The following is a 27700-nucleotide window of genomic DNA, read 5'->3' on the forward strand; positions in this document are numbered from 1 at the left end:
CCTTAGGCAGCTGTCTAGTCCTACTTAATGGTCAGGCTGGTTCTGATAGAAGGCAAGCAGAAAGATAGTGGAGTTCTCTTACAATTGATGGCTGTATCTCTTGGGACAGTGCCTGGCATCCCAATCCTTGGGGCATATCCAACTTGTCAGGTTTTCAGAATATCCATAAGGAATATGCACGAGAGAGATTTGTATACCAAGGAGGCAGTGCATGCAAATCTTACGCATATTCATTGTGGGTATCCTGAAAACCTGACTGGCTGGGTATGCCCCAAGGACTGGGCTGAGAAGGCACTGTCTTAAGGTGGCAGAACAGGAGAGAGGTGTGTCTCAAGGAAAATGCCAGATTACAAATTATTCACTAGTAACTGTTTAACATTTTAAAGTATATTTCTTTATTAAATCAATACAATTTTCCTAAAATAAAATCCATTCCCTTAACCCATAGTTATTAACCAATCCATACACCAATACATTTAAAATGCCAATAAGGAAAATGCCAGGAGATGCCTAGTACAGTGTACCTCTGCAGTTTACCAGTGGGGCATGAATTTCATTTTTGGATGCTGTTGGTACTGTAGCAAAGTGGCTGAATGCTGTGTGGTTGTGATGATAAAATAGAATGCCATTATTCAATAAAGTATTTGGCATGAGCTTATAAATAAATATTTCATGGACATTAGATTAGTTACTTTGATCCAATGAAAAGTAAAAACGGGCCGAGGCTGATATCATGCATGATCCATGGAGACCACCACCACACAGGCCCTGGGATCTGAAGAAAAGACCTGTGTGGTTGCCAAAGCTTATGTGCAACAAATTTAATTTTCCCCAGGACCAGTGTAGCTACCAGAGGTATGCACAATATGGGCAGCAGCAAGGGGCAGCATGTATTAAAATAAATTTAGAAGCCATATTTTTTTCCACTTTTTTGCTCTTTGCTGTTTTTTTTTCACTTGGCTAACTCTTTAAATTTTGCTTTTCTAAAGTTGATAAAACTGGGCCCTGTGTACTGAGCCTCGTTAAAGGCACATTAGTGTTTTTAACATGCGTTAATTGTGTACACGACTGCAATATCCCTATAGGTGCCTACACAGCGCCCGCTAATTGTAGACACGTTAAAAACACTAACGTGCCTTAGTAAACAGGGCTCTATTTTTTTTTCGGGGGGGGGGGGGGAGGGGGTTGTTAGCATTTTTTTCTTTTCTAAATTCTAAGCCCAGGCACCAAACTTTTGGTGACTTGGCTTATGGGGTTTTTCTGACCCATGACAGCAGACAAGACTGATGTGGGATTCCGTCTGTGGCTGGGGAAAAGACGTGCATGTATTGTTGCTTTATTTTGTCTGGTGCCCATGGATGAAGTTGTTCCCATCACCCTTGGGCATTACCTTATTTCGCTGCATTGCATGTCTGTGGTATACAAAGATATATGTAGACATCTTGTTTGCCTGTTGTATTTTTACACCCTTGTAGGCCTCCTATTTTTTTTTTCCCTTACAGCACCGTCAATTAGTGGGCAATGCAGTTGGAGCAAGTAAGAAAGATTACTATAATTTGGTTTCCAACAAGTTTTAATCTACACAATAAGGACATTGATTGTAATAACTGTGTTGCTGTAACATTTACATTGCAAAAGCCATTGAAATACTTGGAATAAAAAAAAAAAAAACCTTAACTTTAATGTTGGGAAGTGCTTATTCTGAAGAACTATAAATACTTAGGAGCTATGTACATTTTTGATGAGCTTCAATTGGGATATTTATCAAGACAACCTCTCTGGTGTTCTTACACCAATGCAAGAAAAAGACTGCATAGATCAGCCAGCAGAGAATTTTAATAGTTAAAACATTTTAGACCGAAAATAGGGGTATTTTTTTTATATTTTTTTCATCAGCAAGCCTACTGTTGTTGAATTAAAGCAGCCCCATTAAAAATAAGAATTTCTTAAAATGTGGCTTAAGAATTTGGAAAGCGTAACGGTAAATCCTTCCCTTTGCAGAGCACTTCAATAAAGTGTGTAGCTCTGGAGCAGTCCACTTGTATATGCTAACAACCCCAGTATGAAGAATTTGATTTCTGCATGTCCCAATTTCTACCATGCAGGTCGGTGTGGTAGAGGAGGGGTGAGCAGACGTAAGCCCAGCAACACGGGCATTCGGCATTCACTCAGTCACCCCCTTCTATCCAAACACCACACCAGAAGCCAATTTCTTTAACAAATGTGGATTTATTTAGGCCGCAGCCAGGTCCGCAAAATTTATTTATTGTAAACCTTCACATAAACAATCATTGGTAAACATCCTTGATAAACATCTCCCTCCGAGTACACAGCCCTTCTTGCTTATATTACTACAGGCTGTGCCGTCCAAGCACCCTGTTCCTCCTCAGTGCTGTCTGCTATAGCACGCTGTCCAATCAAATGCATCCCGTACAAGGATGCATTTACAATTTGATTTCTGCATGTCCCAATTTCTACCATGCAGGTCGGTGTGGTAGAGGAGGGGTGAGCAGACGTAAGCCCAGTTATAATCATTCTAGCTCCTGGGAGCTCCGTCTCTTTGCACACCCTGACTGGTGTCTCAAGTGCATTGCTGGCGGACCATGTAATCATCTCCCTTTCCCTGCTGCCACAAGGGAGCAAATCATGCCACATACTATGCACTAACACTTTTTTCACTGTTCAGCTGAATCTTAGCAGCGCAGAGCAAGGTTACAGGAATGCTTTCTGTTTCATTGGCTGGGGCTTCACTGTACATAGTGGAACTGAGAGAAGTGTGTGGCTTTAGAAGTTTTCTGACGATTGTTTGGATACTTTTATGAAGCCTTCTGAATATATTCCAAATATGATAGCATGGTACAGCTGCAGAGTAAGGTGACATTGGACAATATGTATTTCTTCTCAAGTCTGTCTTAGCATTACTCTCCTCAAAGCACGTTGAACCACAAAGCAAAATGAACTAAACCGCACATAAATGTGATTTATTTTCCTTAATGCACTGCTGCTTTTTTTTTCTTCTTCCTCTTCTGGACTTCCTCTTGTTCCGTTCTGCAGTTAACTTGGGGTTTGTTTATTTGTGCAGACCCTGCAAATTTCATGAATGCCCCCGAGCCCCCTTCAACCTCCTTCATGATGCAGTACACATCATTTGAACACACACACACACAAAAAAAAACTAAACAAAGTCCATTCTATTAAAGCTTAATGCAGAGTAAACATGAAATTCAAATTGCTAGGGCAGACTTGAAAAACAAATACCCCAGACGCCACCATTAGGTTTGAAATGTCTGAGACTCATCACATCGGTGACATGCCAGGTACTCCTTTTTTTTTTTTTTTTTCCCCCAGAGTGTTCTTTGTGGCAGCAGTACATATAAACTATTTTTTGAGTTTTTAACTTTTTGTACACAGAAATGCCAAGTTTCATTAGGAGTTTAACATTCATTGGAAGGTGATCTCACAATCCTTGAGCCCCTTCTTTCACTCATTAGAGGCTCCATGCCAGGGCACTGATCCTTATCACTGCTTTCATGAAAGGCAAGCCTAATAGAAGAAAAGCCAAGTGACCCAACCAGTAGAAAGAAATAGGACAGCCCATTCCTGTGTACTTTGCTTCCCTCACCCCATTCCCTAACCCTACACAAAGTACACTTGCTGATGTAAATGTATATGTATGCAATCTGGGCTAGTGCCCCTATTTTACAAATAAATAAACCAAACATTGATGTTTTTGGCTGTAAAGCAGCACATCGGGGAACACCCTTGACACAAATCACTGTCTGTCTCCCAGCATCATGAAACAAATTGTATATCAACATCATGATTGTAAGTGCACCATCAGGGAGAAGGCAATCCGTGGCAAAGTTGTCCTTTTTATTGGCTGTGTGGCATCATGGGACCTGGAAGCCATCTTTGGTATTTCATAGGTTCTGAATACTACTTAAGTAAATAAGTATTGCCATACTGGGAGAGACCAAAGATCCATCAAGCCCAGCTTCCTGTTTCCAACAGTGGCCAATCCAGGTCTCAAATACCTGGCAAGATCCCAGAAAAGTACAAAACATTTTATACTGCTTATCCCAGAAATAGTGGATTTTCCCCAAGTCCAATTTAATAATGCTCTATGGACTTTTCCTTTAGGAAGCCGTGCAAACCTTTTTTAAACTCTGCTAAGCTAACTGCCTTTACCACATTCTCTGCCAATGAGTTCCAGAGTTTAATTACACATTGGGCGAAGAAAAATTCTCTCAGATTCATTTTAAATTTACTACTTTGTAGATTCATCGCATGCCCCCTAGTCCTAGTATTTTTGGAAAGCGTGAACAGATGCTTCACATGTACCCGTTCAACTCCACTCATTATTTTATAGACCTCTATCGTATCTCCTCTGTTGCCTTTTCTCCAAGCGGAAGAGCCCTAGCTGCTTTAGCCTTTCCTCATAGGGAAGTCGTCCCATCCCCTTTATCATTGTTCGTCACCCTTCTCTGCACCTTTTTTAATTCTACTATCTTTTTGAGATGTGGTGGCTAGAATTGAACACAATATTCGAGGTGCGGTCGCACCATGGAGTGATACAAAGGCTTTATAATGTCCTCATTTTTGTTTTCCATTCCTTTCTTAATAATACCTAACATTCTATTTGCTTTTTTAGCTGCAGCAGCACACTGAGCAGAGCATTTCAACGTATCATCAACAACGACACCGAGATCCCTTCCTTGGTCGGTGACTCCTAATGTGGAACCTTGCATGACGTAGCTATAATTCGGGTTCCTCTTTCCCATATGCTAAAGCCCGTCGTTTCTTTCTGTACAACATCAGCAAAATTCACCCTTTCCTTTCTGAGCACACTACCAGAATGCTTATCCACACTCTTATCACCTCTCGCTTAGACTATTGCAACTTGCTTCTCACAGGACTCCCACTTAGCCATCTCTCTCCTCTTCAATCTGTTCAAAATTCTGCTGCACAACTTATATTCCGCCAGTGTCGCTATTCTCATATTAGCCCTCTCCTCAAGTCACTTCATTGGCTCCCTATCCGTTTCTGCCTAGAGTTCAGACTCCTCGTATTGACTTACAAGTGCATTTACTCTGCAGCTCCCTAGTACCTCTCCACTCTCCTCTCCCTACACTCCTCCCCGGGAACTCCATTCACTGGGTAAATCTTTCTTATCTGCACCCTTCCCCTCCACTGCTATCTCCAGACTCTGTTCCTTTTATCTTGCTGCACCATATGCCTAGAATAAACTTCTTGAGCCGGTCTGTCAAGCTCCATCTCTGGCCGTCTTCAAATCTAGGCTAAAAGCCCACCTTTTTGATGCTGCTTTTAATTCCTAACCCTTAGTCACTTGTTCAGTACACTTATTTTATCATCCACACCTTAGTAATTCCCTTATCTCTTATTTGTCCTGTTTGTCTGTCCTAATTAGTTACTCTCATCTCTAGGTCATTTATAAATATGTTAAAAAAGCACATCAAAATAGTAGGTAAGTAACTTAAGATGAGGCTAAATGTTGAAGGATACAATTGTGTGTGGGGGGGGTGACATTCTTGGAAAAAGATAAGTTTCATTGCAATGAGTGAGATGCATGTAACTTAACATAGATGGTCAGCAGTGTCTTCCTTTTAACAGGTGCTACTTTGAGGCAGAACACAAACGCGCCTCCAGCCCAGCCAGGACCACACAAGTGGAGGAGGCCTAATTCCTCCCTACATAATTCGAACAGTTTGTTGCCTCTATAAATCTGTACCATAGAGCCCTGTACCTTTGCACACCACAACTTACAACACTAGATAGCTTTGACATGGAGTCAGCAGCGGAGTTCATGCTGTCGGAGATATCCTACCCCAGGCTCCTACAGCTAATTTCATTGACCCCTGGGCAGATCATCCTGCATAGATCATGGAGGGTCACGCCACTTCCTCTCCTCTCTGGTCACTCAGAAATGTTTGGAGTAAAGCACCTGGACAGGCGCAGTCTGCAAGGGCTTCAAGGCTCTGGGACATGGGATTTGTTTTCATATATATCAAATGCATGTGGTGTTGAAGTCTACAGAAGATGTGATGGAAGTGGTGAATGAATGGTCTGGGTGCACTGGTCCATAGTCTGATTAACAGCTATATCCATCTTGAACACAGAGCTCTTAACAGCTTCTTATGAACAAGCCTGTTGCTTAGTATTTCTACCATGTTCATACCAATCATACCCCACTGTTACCCATTTGTGACCCAGGATTCCCTATTCATTTCATGGGGTGCTATATACAATGTTCCCTGTACTTTTCCCCTTTTAAGTGGAAGACTTAGGCAAACCTCTAGTGTCTGATGCATACTATGCATTGTATGTGACGTCAAATGGATTTGCAACAAGTAGAAAGAAAAAGAGCTAAGGCAAGACTTGTATGGCATAATAGCATGTATTGCTGTTGCTAATTTTAGGATTGCTTTAGTTTTATTTTTTAATTTTACAATCGTATATTACCAAAACTTTTTAATAAAATATTCACTGGGAAGGGATAAAAATTCCTAAAATAACATTCTGGGATAAAAATATATTAACCAGAGGAAAACTTTAAAAAGGAATATATATATTTATATGTGAATAAAACAGGTGTACCATATTCCAATACAATATGAATTTGTGATCATTAAAAAAAACCCCAATGATATCAAATAGTTATATTAAACTTAGAGGAACAGAAATATTTCTCTAAAGAATAAACTGAAAAAAAAAATCATGTGGGGGGGCATGTTCGATAGGACGTCTAAATATGATTTTGGATATCTTTTGCAAAATGTCCAAAAATCCAGTAGCAAACATGGCCTTTTTCAAACCAGAAAAACATCCAACATTTTGGCCTTTTGCTAGACATTTTTGTGCTCAGTGCGTCCATCTTTTAGGACCATTTTTTGAAAAAGAAAAAAATCCAAGGGAAAAAACATACAAAAAGCAAGCCATTGGCATGTATGGGGGGGGGGGGGGGACGGACCAGCATTCTTAGTAGACTGGCTACACAGACTTCCTAGCAAGAACAGTGGGGTACCCTAGGGAGCACGTCACATAAAAGGTCCCAGGTACACATCTCACTGTTACCCCCTTACATTGTATGGTGAGTCCTTCAAAACCCACCAAAAACCTACTGTAGTCCACTACAATAGCCCTTATGTCTGTAGGTTCCTCTTATATTTGGGTACAGTAGGTATTTAGGGGTGAATTCTATAAATGTTTCCTAAAAAAACCTGCTTAAGTGCTATTCTATAAGCTGAATAGTGCTTAAGTACCAGGGATCTTGCTTAAATTTAGGTGTGTTCATTTGCACCAAAGCAAACATGGTGCAAAAATCTGCACCTAAATTTATGCACAGAGCTTCCTTATTCTATAATTGCATATGTAACCAAAATCCATGCCCATGACCCATTTCTGTGCCCCCCTTTGCAGGATACATGTAAAATTTAGGCTTAGATCAAGTGCCTAAATTTACATGTGTACATCTTAATTGATTCCAATTAGTGCCAATAGCTTGTTAGAAAGTTAATTATTGGTGCTAATTATTCAGTTAAGATGAATGCGTAATTTTGGGGCACTCCCAAACTTTCACACGCCCTTTATAGAATTTTCAAAGCACCCTTTTTATAGAATTAGGGGTTAGTGTGTTTTTAGAAGGGATACTTTCCACCACAAGGTCACTACTCCATCCTCATCCTCCTTGACCTATCTGCCGCTTTTGACACTGTCAATCATAATTTACTTCTTGCTTCACTGTCCTCATTTGGGTTCCAGGGCTCTGTCCTCTCCTGGTTCTCTTCTTATCTCTCCCACCGTACCTTCAGAGTACATTCTCATGGATCTTCCTCCACCCCCATCCCGCTCTCTGGAGTTCCTCAGGGATCGGTCCTTGGACCCCTTCTTTTTTCAATCTACACCTCTTCCCTGGGCTCTCTGATCTTATCTCATGGTTTCCAATATTATCTCTATGCTGACTACACCCAGCTTTATCTTACCACACCAGACATCACTGCGGAAACCCAGGCCAAAGTATCTGACATTGCTGCCTGGATGTCCAACCGCCACCTGAAACTGAACATGGCCAAGACAGAGCTTATTGTCTTTCCACCCAAAATTCGCCCTTTCCTCTCTGAGCACACCACCCGAACTCTCGTCTACTCTCTCATTACCTCTCGCCTTGACTACTGCAACCTACTCCTCACTGGCCTCCCACTTAGCCATCTATCCCCCCTTCAGTCCGTTCAGAACTCTGCTGCGCATCTTATCTTCCGCCTGGACCGATATGCTCATATCACCCCTCTCCTCAAGTCACTTCACTGACTCCTGATCAGGTACCGCATACAGTTCAAGCTTCTCCTACAAACCTACAAATGCACTCAATCTGCAGCCCCTCATTACCTCTCCACCCTTATCTCTCCTTACGCTCCTACCCGAAACCTCCGCTCACAGGACAAATCCCTTCTCTCTGTACCCTTCCCCACCACCGCCAATTCCAGGCTCTGCCTTTTCTGCCTCGCCTCTCCCTATGCTTGGAATAAACTTCCTGAGCCCATACGCCAAGCCCCCTCACTGGCCATCTTCAAATCCTTGCTCAAAGCCCACCTCTTCAATGTCGCCTTCGTCACCTAACCATTATACCTCTATTCAGGAAATCTAGATGGCCCTTCTTTGTTAAACTGTACAGCGCTGCGTAACCCTAGTAGCGCTTTAGAAGTGTTTAGTAGTAGTAGAGTAGGATATAGGCCTGGGTCTCCTTCTCTACAGTCCACTGCACTGACCACTAGCCTATTCCTGGGACCAGCTTGCCGCTCTAATAGGAATGGCCATCATATCTGAAGCTGTATTAGAACCTGGTATATACTGTCACTGTTGCATCTTAGGGGGCTGGGAAGGGGTCATTGACCATTGGGGGAGTAAAGGGGGATATGCTTTAATACCTCCAGTGGTAATTTAGTGCACCTTTTGGTCACTTAGTCATGATTGAAATAGGTGTTGCCAAAAAGTCTTAATTTTGACCCTAGTTGTTTTCATTTTGTTCCATTATTCCAGAAAAAGGCTGTCTTTTGGTGCCGCCCATGTCCCACCCCTAACACACCCCTTGAAATTTAGACGAACCATGGAGCAAAACTGTTTTGAAAATGAGCTACCTAATTTTACCATCTAGTTATATAAAGCCATAAACTTTAGTGATACAAAATGACAATATCAAAACTCATGTTAAACTTGCTTAAGTTTATAGTATAAAGCACTGAGACACACTGCCGCCACCCTACATGTATGCTTACTTTCCATGTCACATGAGGTATTGCAAACAGAATTGGTGAGATGATTTGTCAATGTTCTAATTTATTGTATCAAAGGGAAGTGAATAAAAAAACCTAGAACAGACGACACCACGCAAACAAGTTTTCAAACACATTTCACTCTTGTCAATCTTTATTAACATAATATGTTTCCTCCTCTTTCTCTCTGTCTCCCCCCACCCTCAACATTTGTAGCCTAGCATCTTCCTGTCCCCTCGCCCTTCTCCCCCAACAGAGTTTTTTTCCCCTGTCCCCCCTTCTGTCCTTTCACTCCCCCCATTGTCAGCATGTGCCCCTCTTTCTCTCCTCCATCTCCACACTCTCTTCCACTTCATGTGCAGAATATCTCTTGAGTTCTCCCACCACCCCCCCCCCATGGCCTAACATCTCTCCCTCTTTCTTTGCCACTCTCCTGCCCCTCCCTCCGTTCTGCTTACTCCCCTGTATATCTTCAAACAGAAAGTTGCATCAGAGAGGAAGGCTTTGGGACTGGCCACAGGTGTGCTTCCCAATCTCTTTGTGCCTGTGACCCCATAATTGCGGCCAAATAAAACTGTGTAACCCCCTGGAGTTGCTGCATAATGATGGTATTTATGGAGCATCCATCTAGGTTGTGACCCTAAAAGCATGTTTTTGGGGTCCTGGCCCACAGTTTGGGAAGCTCTGCTCTAGAAATAAAGACAGATTTGAAGGTAGACTGGGGTTGGGGGCGAGGTTGAGAGGGGAGATTCCAGATTGTGATGAGCGGGAGAATGAAGGAGAGGAGGAGATATGCCAGCCTATAGGGGAGGAGGCATACATTTAGCTAATAATAATAATAATCAGTGTGTAGTTTGCTGCATGGCAGTTTTAAAAGCTGCATAGCTAGAGGGAACGGTGGCTACATAGTCTTGCAGACTGTCTTCTACTGTGTAAGAGAACGGTGGTCATGTTTATAGGCTTATTTCCGCTCCACCTTACCTGTTTTGATGCCATGGTTGCAAATACTATAGACAATACCAATGTTATATGGTTTATCAACACAAGGGTTCATTTTGAATGAAAACGTGTGTGTTTGTGTGGAATCGGGGAGAAAGTATTGGGAAAGGGAGACTTCTTGTACATTACCTCTTCCACGAGATGTAACTGGGTAAGAACGTGAAAGTTGGAGAGGTGCTAGGAACTGTCTCCCTTTTTGTGCTTTGCCACGTCTCTTCCTATTATGTTTAGGATCCAGGTCAAAGCCACCTGGCTGTCCACTCCCTTTTTCCTCATCAGGTACTGACTAGAGAGTTGCCCAGGGAAAGAAATTTCACCCCTCCCCGACTGTCCCCACTGGAATCTCCTCCATCCCTGCCCACCCCCACATGTAATTTCCTCCATCCCTGCCTTGTGGTAAAATAACTCAACAGTAGCCCATGTTGATAACTTCTCCTCGGTGTTTATGGGGATTTCAATGCTATCAACCATATCCATTATTTTGTTTTTGTTTTAGTGCTATTATAATTGCTAAGCTAGCTTAGAAACACACGGAAAGGATAGGTAAGCTGGCTTGGCACTACACTTCCGTGGGAACCCTGCAGGACCTGTGTCCATCGCCAGGGGATCCCCACGGGAATCCCGTGGACCTGGAAGGGATCCCCACGGGTTTCCTGCAGGAGCCGCGGGAGTCCCGCTAATCTCATTCCCATGCAGCTCTCTAGAACTGACCTTTCCTTCTTTCACCCAACAGCCAATCTGGTTGCCTCCTCCCATTCAATAATGACTTGAGGGATTAGAAAGGAGCATTGCAAGGTGAAAATGAATGATTTCCAAGATGGTAGGGATGTTATCGCCTCAAGGAAGAGCATTATTATTAAAGAAAATAAACCATCTTATTGCTGTCACTTGTCAGTTTCTCTTACCTCTCTTTACCTTCTTCCTTTCATTCTCTTGCCTCGCGTTCCTTTTCTCCTGACTCTTGCTCTTGTCCTCTGTTCATTCTGTCGTCTTAATTGTTGTTGCATCCAAAATACTTCCATTTTTACTAACTGCCTCCCACTAACAGGCTTTTCTTCTGTGGTGCAACTGATATTGAAGCCGCGGTCTGCCCAGGGTGATAAATTTTGGGCGTAGCATGTGGTCACTAGATAGTATGTTTTTAGCATATAGGTTGTTGATTTTTATGAGGTCATGCATTCATTTGCATATCATGTCTTTCAACATGAACCTAAAGGTTTCAATACACCACTCTTATTAAAGTATTAATGGATGCCTTAATAGGTGTGTGAAGTCCTATGGAAATGAAATAATCATACCCATTAAACCAGTTTAGCAACTTGTAGTGAAATGGACTTAGACATTTTCTTATGGGGCATAGCGAATCCCATCCATGTTATTACATTGTATAGTTTAGTTCCGTAGCAGATTAGCAGTTCAGTATATTATCTACGGCGAAGCCCCGGGATACATGACAGACCTCATAGACCTACCAACCAGAAACACAACAGGATCAACACGAACATACCTAAATCTCCACTACCCAAGCTACAAAGGACTCAAATACAAATCAACCTATGCATCCAGCTTTTCCTGCATAAGCACACAACTATGGAACGCATTACCAAAAGCCATGAAAACAACTTATGATCACCTAAACTTCCAGAAATCATTAAAAACTAACCTGTTCAAAAAGGCATACCCTACCGACCCAACTTAAATGCCTGTACCCTGCAACACAACGAAATCAAAGCTCGTAATGGACATATACTAACTCTTCCTCTCTACGATTCCCTAATGTGTCTGTACACACGAACCTTATTCTACCACAACATTACTGTATTTGTTCATACCGGAATTGATCGAACGCTTTTATGATACTATGTAAGCCACATTGAGCCTGCAAATAAGTGGGAAAATGTGGGATACAAATGTAACAAATATATAAATAGTTTGCAGTTTTGCTGCTAGTATTAGCTGCAGACAGACTTGTAGGTGCAGGTTGTGCTGCTCATGTGTGCGTGTTGAGACGGACGAGACAGGTGACTAATGTATGGGCTGATAATCAGGAAAAATCGTTATCGGCAGTTTTTCAGAATTTGACACTGTGCATGAAATGTGCCAGTGGCAGGAATTTAGCACTGGCTAAGTGTTGTTACAGTTGCATTCCACACACATGAATTATGACAAGTTAGGCTGACTCTGCTGTGGTTTTGTTGTGTCTGGTTTGATTCCTACTTTTTAATGTTTCGTTTGGTCACTTGAAGCTTGATTTCACAGTCTGGCCAAACCAGCAGGATCCCCGTGTGCTGCAGGGGGAATATGAAGCATTAACCTTTAAATGTAAAGAATTCAACAGCAATGAGTTTGCAATCTTTGGAGCAACACTTATGACGTTGAATTTGCTGACTGTATAAACTGAACGTGTTAAATAACAGGACAATAGACTCCATAATAGAATAGGTTGAGACTGGCATCACTAGACTGGGTAGGGGAGGTCTGCAAGACCTTTCTCTCATAGCTTTCCTAATCCTTAGCCCATGTTGCCTGTGTTGCTGTTTTGGGGGTTGAGGGTAGGGAGCCCAGTGCTTCCACCTGTTCATTTTGCTTTTCCAGCTCAATCAGAGGTTACAGTGCCATGAATGTTCATTTATCTGTTTGGATTTATCTTTGAAAGCTATCTGGGTTTTTCTCCTCATTTTAAATGTATTTTTATTTCTAGCATGTACAGTAATTCCCTTGCTGTACCTTTGTCAGCTGTATTGCGTTTATTTAGATGCTGCTGTCTCGTGACTTTGTTACCCTTAATTTATTAACAGCTCTGCTGTTTCTTACACAGGACAGGATAGTAAATACTTAAGGGTTCCCTAGATCCCATTCTTGTTGGTGGGAGTCAGCCGGGAATGATCATCGTTTTACTGACTCCCACCGACGTTAAACTCGGAAATTCAGGCCCTGTCTGGGCTCCGATGTTGAAATTTTCTAGATATACGGCAGGGGCGTAGCCAGACTTTGGCAGGAGGGGGGGCAGGGCCCGAGGTGAGGGGGCATATTTTAGCCCCCCCCCCCCCGGCGCCCTTCCCCGTCTCTCTTTCGACCCCCCCACCCCCCCGCCGCCGCCAACCTTTCCCCCACCGCCATCGAGTACCTTTGCTGGCGGGGTCCCAAACCAAGTCCTGTTCAGCGCCGGTCTTCCGAGCAACGTGTTGCAGATCTGGATTCTGTTTCTGAGTCCTCCTGATGTCCTACATGTAGGAACGTGCAGGACGGTTTCCTACGTACAGGACATTAGGAGGACTCAGAAGCAGAATCCAGATCAGCAACGCGCCGGACTCGGAGAGCGGCGCTGAAGAGGACTTCGGCTGGCGGGGGTTGGGGACCCCCGCCAGCAAAGGTACCCGATGGCAGAGGTGTCAGGAGGAGGAGGGGTTGAATGTGGTGGGGGAGGGTTGGGGTCAGCAGCGGTGAAAGCAGGGGGGCCAGGGTTAAATCTGAGGGGCCCATGGCCCCGTGGCCCCACTTAGCTACGCCCCTGATATACAGAGCAGGCAAAAACTGTGTGTGATATGTCCCACTTAACTGGCTATGAAGAATCACATCAAGGTGAAACTGCTTTTTATGTGGTCCTCTTTATATGGTTATCATAGCTGAGTACGTTTTGAAAAATTGGTACTTAACCAGCCAAGTGCCAGCCCTGCCCCTGGAACACCTCCCAAAATAGCCGGTTTCAACTTCGGTGCTAACTGGGCATTCTCGGTGGCACTGTCCAGTTAAATGCTGCTGAAAATGCACGGTTAGTCCTGATGGGCAGTTTAAGCAGTTAGGAGTCTCTTCTGGTCATTTAAATCATTTTAAATATTGTGCCTAAAATAAAATCTTTATCTGCTCCCAGTTTGCTTTAGTCCAGTCATTGAAACACCTGTGCTTTGTAGCCACTGCCTCCGTATTCTGTATAAGTGACCAAAATTTTGGGTGCAGATTCCAGATCCATGCACAAATTAATTAGTTAATATGTGGACTTGCACCCTATTCTATAAACTGCATGCCTAATTTTTTGCAGCGTGCAACTCGAAAGGGGTGTAGCTACAGGAGGGACATAGGTGGATGAAGGGGAGTTGCCAGAAGTTAAGCACAATATTATAGGGTCTTGTATGTGCCCAACTGCCATTAGGTGTGCACTAGAGTTTGCAACAGGTTTCAGCAGATGTAAGTGCAGCATTCAAAGTTCGGTGCGCGATTGTTAAAAAGTAGTATTCTGTAAAGGTTGCTCTGCACAGAACACTAGTTTAGCACAGACCTTCCTGGTACTGATCTTTGGGTGCCATTCATAGAATTCCCCCTGTAGGTCTTTCCATACACACTAACATTAATCCCAAATCTCCCCACTAGGGGCTGCTGTGGAGCAATGACTTGTGCTCGCTCAACTCTTCCTGGGAGTTGTAAGCACTGCCTCTATAGATTCCTTAGCTCTAACAGATCTAGGGAGCAGAGTCTTGGCTCAGGAATTAGACCCAGGTGGCAGTGCCAGTGGGTTGATCCGAGTTGTGCTGGAGGAGGAGCCTAATGGGCTGAGAACCAGAGAAGCCCAGTTCAAATCCCACTAGGCAAGTCACGGAACCCTCCATTCCCTTAGGTACCAACTTTTATTAAGTTTAGCACATGGTAATGGAATTGGCGCGCATTAAAAGCTAAGAAGCCCATAAGAATAAAATAGTTTTCATAGCATTTAATGTGCTCTAATTCCGTTAGCACACGTTAAGCTTTAGTAAAAGCAGCCCTTTGATTTTACGTCCTCTGGGGTCAGAGAAATACCTGCTGGGCCTGAATGTTATTTCCCTTGTTCTGCTGTTGAAAGCATATGCACCAACATTTCAAAATGATTGAGCAGTACCAAACACACTGCAAATTTACCGCTCCCTGGACACAGTGAAGGACTTGTCTCAGTATTGGGGCTGCTGAGCACTCACAACGCTAGCTCCTATGACTGAAAAGTGTGAACTGAATCCAGATAGTTGTGTAGCTGGCTTAAGATGAACTTCACAAATGTATTTCATTTTTAAATTTGTGAAGTTTGAAAATGTGGATATTTAGGCAGACCTTTCACTTAGACTAGCATCAGTTGCTTTTTCTGTTAGGTCTCTAATGGTTAACCTGTTTATTGTAGAGTAAATAATGAGATGTTTTGTCTTTCTGTTTTTATTTTATTAGTTTAGGGCAGATATCACAGCTCTGTTTTTATTTTCCTTGTTGTGTTTTGGAAGAAATATTGTTGTACGATTCACTTTCTTCCCTATTGAATGTGTCTGTCATATCATGAGTTGAATGTTTTTGTTATATAATTTCCTGGGTGGTTATAATATTGACCTTGAAAGGTGGTGTAACAAAATAAATAAATGTTTTTACTCTGGGTATCTGAACGGGGGTTCAAAAAGAGGTGTGCATCTGCTGTGCATTCTTAATTAAATATTTGGTTATTTTCAGCATTTTGGTGCATGTGTTTATAGTTAGTCCATTATTTGAGTGGACTAATTGAAAATTTACCTCGTTTATGTATGTTCACTGTATTCCCATCTAGAATTCTATGCAGTGCAGGTAATAAAGCTTTTAAATAAGTGCTATTTCTATTCCTGATTTGCTTTATCTATTATTTCTAGGAATAAAGTCAATGGCATAGAGCAGGGGTAGGCAACTCTGGTCCTCGAGAGCCGCAGGTCAGGTTTTCATCATATCCTCAATGAATATCCCCACAGGCTCTGAACCTGACAGACCTCCATTGCCTCAGGTACAAACAGATTGTGAGCCCTCCTGGGACAGAGAAATATCCAGAGTACCTGAATGTAACTCACCTTCAGCTACTACTGAAAAAGGTGTGAGCAAAATCCAAACAAATAAATAAATATGACACGTAAGCTCTTAATTACGGTTATAGAATTGACACTTAGGACAAGATTCTATATATCGCACCTTGATTTCTACATGGAAATCAAAGTGTATTCTATAAAGTATGGGAGTGGGTGCTTCTAAGATCTATGTGCATTGTTTTAGAATATACCCACTCCAAGCCTAGTTTACACCAGGTTTTAGTTGTTGTTGTAATTGACCATGCATCTAAATTTAGTCGTGGTCAATTACACTAACTAAAACCTGGTGTAAACTAGGCGTGGAGTTGGGTATATTCTATAACAATGCACATAGATCTTAGAAACACCCACGACCCTTCCTATTCCACTCCCATAACCACGCCTAACTTCTTAACTCTGACTTGGAATTTATGAGCACCATGTTACAGAATACTCTTTTAGTGAGTTTTGCCTGTAAATCTTAATGCCAATTTAGTGCTGATAATTGTTTATTAATATCCAGTTAACAGTACTGATGATTTATTCATTTATTTAGATTTTGCTCACACCTTTTTCAGTAGGAGCTCAAGGTGAGTTGCATTCAGGTACTCTGGATATTTGTCTGTCCCAGGAGAGCTCACAATCTAAGTTTGTACCTGAGGCAATGGAGGGTTAAGTGACTTGCCCAAGATTACAAGGAGCAGCAGTGGGATTTGAACTGGCCACCTCTGGATTGCAAGACCGGTGCTCTAACCACTAGGTCACTCCTCAACTCCACAAAGCTAGTTAACCAATTAAGTTAAGTAACATAGTAGATGACGGCAGAAAAAGACCTGCACGGTCCATCCAGTCTGCCCAACAAGATAAACTCATATGTGCTACCTTTGTGTATACCCTACTTTGATTTGTACCTGTCCTCTTCAGGGCACAGACCGTATAAGTCTGCCCCGCCTCCCACCACCAGCTCTGGCACAGACCGTATAAGTCTGCTCAGCACTATCCCCGCTTCCTAACCACCAGCCCCCGCCTCCCACCACCCGAGGTCCACTAAAGAGCCAGATTCATTCTTGGTTTTGTCCCCACTGCATGCACAAATCTGCATTCTGATTTTTCACATTCAGCTCCCCTAGAACACTAGAGCTTCAAATCCAGGGCCGGCTCACTAGCTCATACTGCCGTTTGGAGGCAGGACTTATCTCATTATCACATGGAGGATCAGTGCCAAGGATTTTGTAGAGACAATGTTCACAGACCCTGGGGTAGGGCTCTCAGTCACTGTACAACGGTGATATCTAGTGGCCAGATTAAAACCCCGTAATTGCATGATTTGGGGTGAAGCACTGGTGCATGACCCCACTAAGGGCTGACATTGTTAATTAATGAACTAGGTGAGATGAGTAGAGATATATATAAACCAATTTATATCGTATAAATCAATATACGCATCAAGTTTCTCTTACATATGCACACAGCTCTGGAATTCTCTACCAAAATGCCTGAAATCTACGAATATTCATCTAGAATTCCGAAAAAAAACCTAAAAACTCACCTGTTCAAGAAGGCATACCCCATAGTATCTGATATAAACACCGAACAATGAAATATGGCATTTTAATCAGGAAACAGACAGTTTTCAACCCCGACACATGATCACACCCTAACATTTTGCTTGAATCACCCCAACCTATTTGCCAATACTTCTTTACTGTAGTTGTCACTGAATAGTACCCCTATACTGTATTTGTTCACACCGGAGTCTGTAACCACCTCGAGCCTACTAATAAGTGGGAAAAGGTGGGATACAAATGTAACAAATAAAATAAATATATGAAAGGGGGGATTGGCCACTGTTGAAAACAGGATGCTGGGCTTGATGGACCTTTGGTCTGCCCCAGTATGGCAATACTTATGTACCCGAGTAGTTATAAGGGAGGACTTATGCCTGCAGATCCCAAGCCTCTGTCTGAAAGAATCGAGCATTGTCATAGAACATGCTTCGATTTCCGTGCGGAAATCAAGGCACCATATATAGAATTCCGTGGTTAGCACGCAAATTTAGGTGCCTAATTTTACACGATTTTTCTTGAATTTGCCTGTTAATGCTTTTTTTTTTTTTTTTTTAAACCCAAAGGGTAAACACAACTGAACAACTTAGCTACAGAACTTAACTGTGAAAAGCTGTTTTCTGGATAAATGTTTTTATTTTCAAGAATTCTAGTTGACAAAAACCATTTTTTACTGAATATCTTATACATTACAAATAAATGCCTTTTAGTGCAAATTTCACACGTCTTGGACTAGATTCAGTAAATGGCGCCCAAATTTGGACACCAAAAAAATGAGCGCTGATCGCTATTATGTAAATGGTTTCTCCGAATTGGGATCTGTGTATGGAATAGTGCTTGGCGCTGTGATCTGTGTTCAGTTTTGGAATTTCCATGCCTAAACTGGGCACAGATCTCCTGGATTCTATCATAGTGAACGCCCCAGACCTGCCTCCTAAAAACGTATCCACACACCTTGATAGAATACTGCCTAGCAAGATGCGCACATAAATGTGATTTTATTTCTAATTAGTGCCAATAATTGGTTAGCGCCCAATTATTGGTGCTAATTGGCTTGTTCAATCAAATTGGGCACATGCCCAAATTTGCACTTCAATTTTGAGTGCTGCTTATAGAATTCAGGGCTTCTGGCATAAACTTGTTTTGACAGTGTGCTTAATGGGTTTTGGAACTAAGCTCTTCGATTGCTCCCTCACTCACTGTTCAGAAGATCCAAATGGTTTGCTCACACTTACACATGATTCAGAGCAGGTGTAAATGCTGTTGGGGAAAATTTTTTTTTTTTTAAGTAACCCATGTATTCCCTTTGTAAAATGGGGAATATACACAACTTTAAAAGTTCACCCAGAACATTACCGGAACTTGTTTCCTTAAAATCTATATGTTCGCAGGTAGGCACCTGTAGGTAGCAGGTTTTCTAAAACTGCTGCTTAAGATGTATATGCTCCTCTTTTATATTTGTGAACTAGCTTTTCACGTGTGTAAATTCCACCTGATCCTTTTAAAATGAGCGCTTGTGTTTGTGGACTTTTCATGGTTTTGCCCTTCTCAAGGTATCTCCAGTATAACAGGTTGAACTAACTGTGGTGTGTCTCTTTTCAACCGGTACTAGTTCTGTAATTTTAGCTGGTTTTTGAAAACACTTTTGTTTTAAATGCGGCCCTATGCCTCTTGCTTTCTGCATGGCAGTGTTGTGTAAACAAGTTGATTACTTGCTAGGCATTGGCCCCGGGGAACCTGCAGCTGCTCCATCCCTGTTCCCAGCTGACATTTCTACAAAGCAAAGCGTGCTAAAGGGATAAAAAATTGAACAGAAGAGAGGAAAATAAAAATGTTTGAAAACTGGAGCGACCTCCCTGCAGCCAGGTACCTGTTTACAAGTGCAGGTTGTTTGTAAGCTGTCTCCTCCCTGGAGCTTTTGCTGCTCCATCACAAACATAGTTGTTCGACAGGTTTTTGCGTTTTGGGTTTCCTAAACCTGTGCACAGACAGCTTTGTGTTAAGCAGGAGCACAAATGAGTATTTTCTAACTGGGATGCATATGCATTTAAAAATGTAAATAGGAAGGGGGTGATGACTTCATTCCTTTTGATAGCACCCAGGGTAATAATATTGCTTTTGAAATCCATGTGAAAACAGATTGTATATGAAGCAATTAATGTTTCATCACTTTCAGATTTTTCTCTGAAATATTTTACTGTTTTAATTTATGATGCTAGTTGCTTAATATTGCGAATGGCACAGGGACATATTTACAGCCTAATCAGAGAAAGACAACTTCATTGTCATTAGAACCACACTGACAAATAGCTTTTGCTCACAATGTTTGGGCAGACTCTGAATCAGGATTTCGTTTTTTAAAGACATGTAATCTGTCTACCTGGTCAAACAAGATTCTATTTCAGACAGTGGCAAATAGATTTAAAGAAGGAGTGGGCTAAAAACCAAATACTGCTTCCTAAACTGACCTAGTGATCTTCGATTGGCTACATTATCCCTTCTTGCATCAGGTACCCACTTTGATTCACAGGTCTCTGCCCCAAAGAGCTTACATTTCCTGAATGCTAAAAATGCTGTAAGATGCCTAAAGTATATATTTTTGGAAAGCCAAGTTTAAAGAATTGAGACATTATGCTGTGTGTCTACATGACTGAAACAATTTCTAAGTTGTGATTATAGATTCCCCTGTAGCCAGGAGAATTTTAAACAATTCCTTTCTTGAGAATATGTTCATTATTGCAATATATGTTGCTGCTTAAGTTGTAAACACTGTTGTAGACTTGGGATAGGTAGCAAAGCTGTAGGATTCTTCCGTTACTTAATCTCTGCACATTACTAAATGTACCTGATATCCTGGAACGACAATGTTAATAAAACTATGTAAGCCATATTGAGCCTGCAAATAGGTGGGAAAATGTGGGATACAAATGCAATAAATAAATAACTGTCACCCTAGCAATATATTTATTTTCTTTTTAGACATCTTTTCCTGCATCACTAGGGCTTACTTTTGGCCTTCTGGATGTTTTGAGTTGAGAGTTCTAGAAATCCATTTCTAGTTGGGGGTCTTCCTTCATTGATAGTCGTAGGACATAACTTTGCTGTGAAGATTATGGAGCACATTAGGACATTTTTATTTAATCCCCCCCCCTTCCCCCAGTTTCTGTAGGGTGACCATTTTAAGATTCAGTCCTGTTTTGTGACTGCCTGAAATAAAACCACCACCATTTCTTATCATAGGATAGGATGCTCGGTGGGGGATCCTCCGTTCTGCTTGGCAGCCAAAGGATACGAGTTGTACTGTATTCTCTGTGCATTTTTTTTTTCCAGTGGCTAAAGGATGGACAGCATAGATTCTTCTTGCTGCTTGTTGCTTATTTTTTTTTCAGTCTCATTGGTTTCCTACTGTGGACCTGCTCTTTTCCCGTGGTAGGCGCAGACTGACTTGTTTGGATTCTTCTTTTATCTTTGGAGGCTGAAGGTTAATTATCGAGGCAGCCTCCAGAGTGTTTTATTATGCTGCCTCCTAAGACTGTTTTGACACCTGACAAAAATGACCTACTGTCTTCAGAACCTACCATAAATGTGTCTGTCTAATGACGTGTAACAAGGACCAAGAATGATGGACTTGAGCTTTCCAGTGTCCTCTGGACAAAAGGACCCGTGTGATCTCCAAAGCTCATTTGTCTCAACATTTATGATGAACTCTTGTTTTGGTCCGATGGACTGTATCATAAAAAGTAAAGAGTCCAGTTTTTCTCTAGGTTCAGTCTTGCTTTTAGAACTGTACACCACTTGTAAGTAACAGGAACAAATTAAGGGGCCCTTTTACTAAGCTGCTTGTCTACGTGCGCCAAAATGGAGTTACTGTGTGGCTCTTGCGGTAATTTCATTTTTGGCGCGTGTCCAATAACGCATGTCTGAAAAATTATTTTTACTTTCAGATGTGTGTATTGGGCACACGCCAAGTGGCATTTGGCTTACATCATTACTGCCCTCTTACTGTGTGATGGAAAAACAACAAAGCAGATCAGTAGAAGATAAACATAAATTTATTAAATGGAAACCAAGTGTTCAAATCAGCCCGACACAGGCCGTGTTTCGCCCAGCAGGGCTGCGTCAGGGGCTACAAGACAAATAACATAATACGGCCTGTGTCGGGCTGATTTGAACACTTGGTTTCCATTTAATACATTTATGTTTATCTTCTACTGATCTGCTTTGTTGTTTTTCCATCTTGGAGCTTGCAGATCGTCTGCCTTGTTGTTGTCTTGGACTCTTACTGTGTGAGACTTTACTGCTAGGTCAATGGTTGGCGGTAAGGTCTCAGACCCAAAACGGACATGCGGCAATTTTCATTTTGCCGCATGTCCATTTTCAGCAATAAAAAAAAAAAAAAAAAAAAAAAAAAAAGCATTTTTTTTTTTGCAGATGCGCTGAAAAATGATTGTGTGCACCCAAAACATGTCTACACTACCGCAGGCCATTTTTCAGTGCACCTTAGTAAAAGGGTCCCTAACTTGCACTGTCCACTCATGAGCAGCCATTCGTCCTGTTAGCCCCCCCCTACTATTTACATCAGTTAATAAAATTTTGGAATAAGCTATTTCCAGGGACACACTAGTACTACTACTTAGTTCTATAGCGCTACTAGACGTACGCAGTGCTGTACACTAAAACATGTATGAGAGAGTCCCTGCACAACAGAGCTTACAGTCCGTTCGAAACAAACGGGACAAATAAGGGATTAGGGAATTATCTATTGTGGGAATGATTAAACAGACATGGGTACCTGCTAGAATCCATAGAAAGTAGTAAGCAGTGATAGACCATGATAAATCATTGAAGAAGACAGGTAGCATTTAGACTTGATCAAGTCCCTATAGACCTACTTTGTGTGCATATGTGTGGTGGCATTGGAGAAGAAAGGCTATCCAGCTTATAATTGAAAGACAAAAACGCCTATATTGCGACCTAAATCGGGAGATAGGCGTTTATCTCCCAAAAACGAATAATGTGGTATAATCGAAAGCCGAACTTGGACGTTTTCAACTGCACTCCATCGTGGAAGCGTACAAAGTTGACGGGGGCGTGGTGAAGGCGGGACTGGGGCGTGGTTATCACCCAAACAGAGATGGGCGCCTTTCACCGATAATGGACAAAAAGTATGTGTTTGTAGCTAGAATTTAGGGCACTTTTCCTGGACCCTGTTTTTTCATGAATAAGGCCCCAAAAAGTGCCCTAAATGACCAGATTACCACCAGAGGGAATCAGGGATCACCTCCCATGACTCCCCCAGTGGTCACTAACCCCCTCCCACCACAAAAAAAATGATGTTTCACAACTTTTTATTTTCACCCTCAAATGTCATACCCACCTCCCTGGCAGCAGTATGCAGGTCCCTGGAGCAGTTGTTAGGGGGTGCAGTGGACTTCAGGCAGGTGGACCCAGGCCCATCCCCCCCTACCTGTTACAATTGTGCTGCTTAATGCTTAGTCGTCCAACCCCCCCAAACCCACTGTACCCACATGTAGGTGCCCCCCTTCACCCCTTAGGGCTATAGTAATGGTGTAGACTTGTGGGCAGTGGGTTTTGAGGGTGATTTGGGGGGCTCAACACACAAGGGAAGGGTGCTATGCTATGCACCTGGGAGCTCTTTTACCTTTTTTTTTGTTTTTGTAAAAGTGCCCCCTAGGGTGCCCGGTTGGTGTCCTGGCATGTGAGGGGGACCAGTGCACTACGACTCCTGGCCCCTCCCACGAACAAATTTCTTGGATTTATTCGTTTTTGAGCTGGGCGCTTTCATTTTCCATTATCACTGAAAAACAAAAACGCCCAGCTCACAAATTGTCGAATAAAACATGGACGTCTATTTTTTTTGAAAATACGGTTCGGTCCGCCCCTTCACGGACCCGTTCTCGGAGATAAACGCCCATGGAGATAGACGTTTTCGTTCAATTATGCCCCTCCACGTGACTAATTGTGATCACTGTGCCAGCAGAGCATTCCCTAAGTGGTATTCTACTTAAAGGGAAACTCATTTCCTTAGTATCAGCAGCACTGTTCTGAATTAAGTGGGTGTTATTTCCTCCTACCAGCAGATGGAGGTAGAGAAAAAAAAACTGATCTCTTTTTAATGATTTCACTGGTATAAGGTCTACCAGATGGTAGGTGTCTGGTGCTCCTGTCCGTGGCCTAGGTCTCCCTGCATAAAAACTGTGCCTACACAGCATTCCCAAAGTGGTTTTCTACTTCAAAGAAAACTCATTTAACTGAAGTAAATTGGTAAGGGGCGACCAGTGTGTAAAGATTTAATGCTGCCTTGTGTTTCTTTAGACTGTGGTAGGATGCCTTGCTTGTCTTTTTTTTTTTATTTTATTTATTACATTTTTTTACTGTTACATCAAGCATACATCTTGAATTCATAAAAAGATGATTATTAGTTAATACATAATCAATATGAAAAGGAAAATATGTAATACATAGTAAAATGAAATTTTAAACTATTTGCTCATCTTTAGTCCATAATTCTGGGGCTACATACAATATTTAAGGAAATTAAGTATATCAAATCAGAATCAAACTTCTAATTCTAGAATAAGGCGGCTGATAAGAGCAACTTGGTGCACTTATACTAATTACGGAGTTGAAGTTTTTATAGTCCTTGGTGGTGGTAGCAGTGAATCCCTCAGTTTGGCTTCTAAAAAATTATTTAATTAGCCTAAAATACATATTTAATAGAATTTAATTTTATTACGCACTTGCAAGGGAAGTTCAGCCAAAATAAAGCGCCGACTTGCAATGCCTTTGGCCTCAGTTTAAGAAGTTCTTGTGTTTTCTTTTGTGTGGTTCTCGAGACATCAGGATACATTCTTATTTTGCAGCTCAGGAAATCTTGTCCTCTATTTAAAAATATTGTTTAAGTATCCAGTCTCTATCAGGTTGTAATATATCACTTTGAGTGTAGCAGTTATCAATCCCACATTATCATCTTCAATTGTTTGGGTCAGATTCAGATCTAAAGTTTCTATTGGGGCAACCACATTCTCTCCTTGTTCGAGTTCTTTCTTCTGAAAAGGTTCTATGTAGAAAATCTTTGAAATTGGAGGATGTGATTTTTTTCTGGAATTTTCAGGATTTCAGTCAAATATTGTTTAAAAGTTATCAAAGGTGAGATGGAAACTTGTTTAGGAAAGTTTATCAATCTGAGGATATTAGAACGTTGGTAATTTTCTAATATTTCAATTCTGTTTTGTAGATAAAGGTTTTCTTTAATTAGATTCATTTGAATCTGCTGACAATTTTGTATTATGTTAGAATTAACTTCAGCTTCTTTCCCCAGAGATATTAACTTTTTATCTATTACAGATATTTTTTTAGAGTCAGAGTTGAATTTCTGGTTAAAATAGGTAAATTTTTGTGAAAAAGAGGCTTCCAGTCCTCCTAGTGCCTCCCATATATTGTCCAATGTTATTGTTTGAGGTCTCCCTGGTAAATATGACTTACTTGGTGAATCCAAGTCAGGAAAAGGAGCCAAGTCTGATTGTATTCCCGCTGCCCCACGATCTTCAGGGACGTTATCTCCTCTACTCACACCCGCTGTTTCCACTGCGGGGCTTGTCGGCGTCTCCAGCAGTGATTCGGCACCCGCGCCAGGAAACCCCGTCGTCTTTCGTACATCCAGGGCACTCTGGGCTGTACTTGATGCTGTCGCTGGCATAGGAGGAGGATCCCTCGTTTCGGGGCTAAAAGATGTTTCTTGTTCAGGCCAGAAGAGTGGGAGACCTCTCTCCAAACTTTCCGGCAGCGAAGAGAGCCCCACAGTTGCACCTGGTAAGAGGAAGTGGTCCATCGTTCCAGCTCATGGCAAAACAGGAGTCGCAGGACTGACATGTTGTTTGCCTCTCCTCTTAGGCGTTATTGTGAGTAAGAAATTAACGGATACTAGGAATAATGAGCTGGTAAGTCCGGAACTGCTTCCAATGCTTCCTATTCAGTCGCCATCTTGCCGCAGTGCGCTTTTCTTTTTAATTACTGTCCATTTCAAATGTGAAACAGCTGGTTAATTTTAAAATCCCTAGTTATTAATATAGGGCCCAGTATTAAAAAAACCCAAAAGAACCATTGAGCTCCTAAGTTAGCCTCCTAAATTAGTGTCCTATTTTCATCCAAATTTTGAAGCATAACTTTTCAGCTGAAAATTCATCTTAATTTAGGAGCTCAAAAACGAAGCCTGGATTTGAGCGTAATTTATGAGCCTAGTGCTGAGAAACAGTGCTAATCTCCTATCTTCTTTTCCCTGCCTCAAATTTGCCCCTGTTGCTACCCATTTCTAAACTCCTAAATGTTCAAGAGTTCATTGAAACTTTGGGTAAAAATTGAAGCACTCAGCCCTAAACAAATGTTCAGATAGGCCAAATTTATGAGCCCAATATTCAAAGGATTCATACTCCTAACTTTGAGAGTCGACACACCAGCGGAGAAAAAGATTCCATGAAGACGAGGTGCCATTTCTGCCCCAAAAATGGTTGTACACAGGTTAACAGCATGATGTTCACTTTGTTTATTCTCTGTGGACATTGTTCATAAATCTTATTGCTTTTTGTATTTTTGATGTTTTCCAAAATAAAATCGGTTTTTAAGGGCAATGAAACTTAGCCATTGAAATGAATGATCTTCAAGCTTAAGCCAAGTGTTGTAGTGCATAATATAATTTACTCTGTTTACTACACTTCTCTTTTAGAGCGAGGTGAAATGTTTATAAGCTACTCATCATACATTTAAGAGCAAAAATGCCTTGTGTGACATAACGTGTGCCACAATGAGATGCTGTTGTGCAAAGGTATTTTCCCCACCTCTTGAATGTGTCTCTTTGTCTTGTTGTTTTTAAGGAAGTGGTGGGGTATTGGACATGCTCACATTTCAGCTAAACGGTGAAAAAAACAACTTCTTGTTTTTATGTTTCAGAATTCTGAATGTTCTTTCTGGGCCTTTTGAACCTTTCAGCAAACCTGTGATGGTTAAGATTTTGGTCTTGCTTCAGAATTGTCCTGTACCATGAGTAAATAGATGTATTGTTCACAAGTAAAAACGGTAAGTTAGAAAATATTTTTAAGTATCATTCTTTAAAATAAGATATTTATTTCATTTACATTAAACTTGAGGTAACCCCGCCTATTGAAGTCAATTGACATTCAGGATAACCCTGCCTGTAAGACTTAGTCCTTATAGAAAATTATTTATGGTCTTCTGTTGTCTGTTTACTTGACATGACATATCTAACTGCGACCTGCACCAATAAAGTAGATACCAAATTCTCTGCTCCTTGATAGATTATTATTGGGCTGAAATCAGAAAAAAAAAATCCAGAGTTGTCTTGAGTCCCATGTAGGCCCCTTAAATTGTCATTTTATTATTTTGTTGGTAGAATAAGGTGGTAGCGTCACTCACAGCAAGCATTTTTCTGTCCAGGACCACTCTGGCCGGTAGAACTGTATGATAACTCAAGATTACCTGTTGCTTTTGTTAAGTTATCCTTCCGCGCTCTTAGCTTTCCTAAGAAATAGTCCAGCACATTGGGGAAGGTGGGAAATGGAACCATTTGCAGCCTCAGGGGACACTTCCAAAAATAGTGCGGCTTTTTGGTGATGCTAGCTTTGTGTGTGTGTGTGTGTGTGTTTTTTTTTTTACATCAATGGAAGAGGGAAACTAGTCATATGCAGGTAATTCTGACTTAGGAGAAAAGCAACACAATGAGATTGTTCAGCTGAAAAATTTAACCAAGGGTTAGAGGAAATTTTAGTTTTATGTTCAAAATTTTTTTTTATACATTGTATTGAAAAATATTAGTTGTTGACATTTTGCAAAAGAATGGTAGAACTAACACAGTAGAGTGAAGCAATAAGGTAGATGGAACCAAACCAACAAATCGGTAAAGCCTTTATTATTTAATTCATCAACCAGCATTCATGGTACAGATAAAAGGATTCAAGGACTCGACACGATCCTGTTTCGGCAAACGATGCCCGCG

The 27700-nt window shown here is 41.6% G+C and overlaps 1 protein-coding gene across 8 annotated transcripts in view; it reads left to right on the plus strand.

Annotated features, from left to right (window-relative positions):
- Nucleotides 1–27700, plus strand: part of FOXP1 (forkhead box P1) — an 801754-nt gene that overhangs the window by 71424 nt on the left and 702630 nt on the right. For 7 of the 8 annotated variants that reach the window (XM_030208061.1, XM_030208060.1, XM_030208059.1 and 4 more), the window contains one exon: nt 26638–26763. The exons of the other annotated variant lie outside the window; for it this stretch is intronic. The gene's annotated coding sequence lies outside the window, so the exon portion shown is untranslated. The remainder of the gene's footprint in view (nt 1–26637; nt 26764–27700) is intronic. 8 annotated transcript variants of the gene reach the window in all.

The sequence above is a fragment of the Microcaecilia unicolor genome, chromosome 6 (assembly GCF_901765095.1).
Source record: "Microcaecilia unicolor chromosome 6, aMicUni1.1, whole genome shotgun sequence".
NCBI lineage: Eukaryota > Metazoa > Chordata > Amphibia > Gymnophiona > Siphonopidae > Microcaecilia > Microcaecilia unicolor.